Below are 4,569 nucleotides of genomic sequence, written 5' to 3'. Positions count from 1 at the left end.
TTATTCTTTTGCTAATTTTACATGCCACCAACAATCCAAATAGGCAATCTACAACAATCAATATCCCCTGTACAATTTTAGACAATATCCCTTGCCAAATGTTGCTAAGCCAATTTCCCACTGAAGCAAATCCTTTCCCAACCTTCTCCCAGACACCTGGTTCTTTCAACTCCTTCAAGTCTGTACTATCCCTCGTCAAGTTAGTAAGCATACTTCTAATCTCATTACTATTATCTGGTGTATATGCACAACAATGACGCTCATTAAGCATTCTACAGACTCCCAAATTTTTCGCTAAAAGAAGGTCAAAGCAAGCCTGTTTTGAAGAGTCATAGCCCTCTCCGCTGCAAGTTCAGTATCCATCAGGAGTATAGCCCCTGAAAAGTTTGTCAGCATGTTATCCACAATAGTAGACAACTTCCGAATCTTTATGGAGTTCAAGATAACTCCCACTGAAGGAATTATCACCCCAAATATGTCTCCTACTACACTAGCAGCAGTTTCTCTTTTCTGTCTAGTACAATGTAATTCAGACAATTTCGGAAACCTTTTCAAATCGTCAAGTTGATATATCTCTGTGAAAACTATCCCCAAATAGCATGTCCCATACCATCCCTTTGGAAGATGGTAATAAGCATTAAGTCCACATGTGTAATAGATCCCTGGGATCGCTGGATCCTGTCCATTTAACATGAACGTCCATTTACTCTGAAACAAAAACACATGCTTACATTCACTCATTCCCACAAACATATTGTCAAAATATGTTTTCGGCCTAGATATGCAAAGCTTCCCTACGTGTAATGCATCCAAAGCTAGCTTCCCTTGTTCCCTAATTGCACTATACCCTTCACTACTAGCAAAAACCCGCTGCTGCAATCCTTTTTCTAATCTGCCCTTTAATGCCCATCTTCTATCTTCCGTATGATCTAGAAAGCTCTTCTCTACCGGTGTAAGCAAGCATGTAAAATTATTGCAGTGTGCATAAGATGTACTAATCATCAATGTTGACTCAAAGAATCCTTTAACTAACTTTATACTATAGTATCTAGCTTCTCCACTCAAATCCTCTATTATAGGCACATAAGAAAACACAAGGCTATAATTTGAGTAAAAGTATTGAATCTCTTCCTGATTATAGTATCTTGTTAGTAACAGGCTACAACTTATCCCATAAGTTAGTGGCAGACTATGAAAGGTAACCCCCTCTTGTACTGAAACAGGAATCTGCGTGCACACAAAGCAATCCTTTGCATCCATTGTGTCAACATACTCACTCAGCAAGTGATAGAAACCGTTAATAGAAAGTTCCCCTTTTGCATTAGTTCCCTCATGCAAATATCTTGTATCCAGTTCAAACCTCTCCCAAGCTGTTAGTGTAGTGGTAGTCTCAGGAATTGTAGCATTGTTAGCCCCACTCTTATCCATTAGTGTCATACCCACAACCACAACCATAATGAATATCACACACATGACACCTAAACCAACACCCAAATATTTACAATGCCTACTCCCTCTATTATCCTGCCTAGAGTTAGCCAAGGTCTGTAAAGATTCAGAAGGTGAAGAATGGTTAATTCAAACAACAACAGAGGATAGTTAAAATGAATCTTCTTCTCTCTTTTCTTTTTTTTTTCTTTTCTTGCAGCAAACTCAAACAAGCGAAAATCTTCCCTCAGCAGGTATTTACAGCTTTCAGTTTCACTCCCAGGATCCTTGTCAATTCAGGTTAGCAGCTTGTCAAAATCAGTTCTCAAAAGTCAATTCAGGTTTTCAAAGTCTCATCTGGTAAATTCTCAGTCTCTTTTCTCAATTTTCAACTTTAATTCGATCTTTACACCAATTCAGTCTCTTCAGCCTGACTCAGGTGCCAAAGTATTGACCAGGAATCTCTTGATCAAAGCAAAACGCCAAGAACTCTTGTTGCCATTCAGCTGTCGTTGCATACGCCCATTCAAGACCTGCGTATCTTCTGTTTGCTACTCTTTTTCTTTTCAACTTGCGATCCCCTTGCAACTCTCCTTCACTTAGATCTTCTCCCCTTGTTGTATCAACTTCTTCCTCCATTGCATCTTTGACAACCACTTCTCCCTTTTTCACTTGCAATTCTGACCACTTGTCTCCTTTCAATATCTCTCTGGTCTTTGATCTTTCCTGTGGCAACCGCTCACCCTCTCTTGGCTCTATGGTGTTTTCTCTTGATGGACCTGCAATCTGCTCAGGAGGAGTTTGGACACTCTGACTCTCTTCCACCTCAACTCCTTCGCCTTTTGGGTCTGTCAAATGCTCTAGCTCATTCTCATAACCACCTGCTTCTGGGAGAACCTCCCTTTGACTAGGCTCTCCAGCTGCCCCAGTTGAGATAGGCTCACCGTCACCCCTCTGGATATCTTCTCCTTCGTCTCTTACTGGAGTGACCAAGCCGTCCTCAACGGACTCTCCTTCTGTCTCAGTTCCCCTTCGATCGCTCTCCGACCATTTCAAATTCGTTGCTGCACACATTTTCACCATTCTGGACTTCAGGGTACCATTCATCTGTTCCACTAGTCCTGATGCTTGGGGTTTGTAACTACAATGCAACTTCTGCTCAATGTTCAGTGCTGCACACAGCAACTTAACCACCTCGTTGTTGAAGTGACTTCCCCTATCTGATTCTAAAGAGATTGGAAACCCGAAACTTGGTATCAATTCCATAAGCAGCAGCTTCGCTACTGTGAGGCTGTCATTCCAGCGTTTAGAGTACGCTTCAGTCCAATGGCTAAAGATACACACAATCACCAGCACATATCTCAAACCTCCACACATGGGCATCTCAATAAAATCCAATTGCAATCTGCTAAATGGACCTCCAGCTCTCCCAATGTGGCTCAAATTCACCACTGTCCCTTTCCCCGCATTCATCTGTTGGCAGATGACACACCTATGGCAAATTACTTCTGCAGCTTGTCTGAATTTCGGGTTAAACCAGTCAATTTTAAACATCCTGATCATGGCATCTCTCCCAATATGTGCTTGACCATGGTAAAACCTTGCAAATTGTGACAAAAGCCTGTTCGGCAAAGACCATTTTCCCTTTGTCTGAGACCCACAAGTAATCTGGCCTTTGTACGCATTGCATCCTAACCCACAAACGCTTCTCGTCCTTCCTGGCGCGACCCTACAACAATTTCAATTCTTCTAGTGTATCAATCACCCTTAATGCGTAACCTGTGCATGTCTCATTTTCTTTTTCAGGCAACAATTCCCATTGATCCTTAAATGATATACAGTTCAATGCGCAAAACCTTGCGACTTGATCCGCATATCCATTTCCCATTGAAACAAAGTCTTGTGACTTCAGGTGTGCGCTGCATTTCACCACGGCAATTTCATGAGGTACCTGAATTGCGTGCAACAACTCCTTAATTCTCTCCCCATTTTTCACTGGCGAACCAGAAGAAGTCAAATAACCCCTCTGTGACCACAATTGGCCAAAATCATGAACAATTCCAAATCTGTATCGACTATCAGTATAGATAATCACTCTCAGCTGGGCAGAAGCATGACAAGCTCTAGTAAGAGCTACCAGTTCAGCTACTTGAGCAGAATACACTCCTTGAAGCCAAGACGCTTCCAGGATACCAGAAATCCTACATACAGCATATCCGGCTCTCAGCACTCCTACTGAGTCTCTCAAACATGAGGCACAGACAAAGATAATTTGGTCATTTTATTCCAATTGGGCATCTTTAATATTAGGCCTCGGTTTGGTGCACAAGACAATCATCTTCAACATTTTCAACCTCTGTATTTTCACTTGGAAGCAAAGTTGCCGGGTTCAACACTGTACATCTTTTCAAGGTTACATTTGGTGACCCCAATATAATTGTTTCATATTTAGTCAATCTTGCATTCGGCATGTGCTGCGTTTTAGTACAGGTCAACAGGATTTCCACTGAGTGAGGGACCATGACTGTTAGAGGATGCCCCATCACTATACCTTCACACAGTGTGAGGCTTTGTCCAACTGCTGCTACTGCACGCAGACAACCCGGTAAGGCTGCTGCAACTGGGTCCAAAGTAGCTGAAAAATATACTACTGGTCAGTTTACACCTCGATGGACCTGTGTCAAGACAGACAAAGAACATGCATCACATTCATGACAAAACAGAACAAAAGGCTTCGTGTAATCAGGCATACCTAAAGCTGGAGCCCTGCACATGCTTTCCCTCAACTCGGTAAACGCCTTCATTTCCTTCTCTCCCAGCACTATGACATCCAGCCCCTCTTTGACCATCAGTCTCACCAATGGCTTGGAGATGACTGAGAAATTTGGGATCCACTGATGACAGTAACCCACCATTCCTAAATACATCCTAACATCTCTCCGTGTTGTTGGGGAATTCATCTGTAATAGTGCAGTTACTCTTTCCCGGGATAACTTCCTCAACCCTTTCTCGATTTTATGACCCAAGTACTTCACCTCTTTCTGGCAATATTGCAATTTCTTTGGGGACACCTTGTGTCCGTTCTTTATCAGGTGATTTAGTAAGGCGATCGAATCATACTTGTGCTCGACCCTTTTCTTG

The sequence above is a fragment of the Pleurodeles waltl genome, chromosome 6 (assembly GCF_031143425.1).
Source record: "Pleurodeles waltl isolate 20211129_DDA chromosome 6, aPleWal1.hap1.20221129, whole genome shotgun sequence".
In the NCBI taxonomy this organism is placed as follows: Eukaryota; Metazoa; Chordata; class Amphibia; order Caudata; family Salamandridae; genus Pleurodeles; species Pleurodeles waltl.
The sequence above is the reverse complement of the archived record's forward strand: the minus strand, read 5'-3'. Positions refer to the sequence as shown.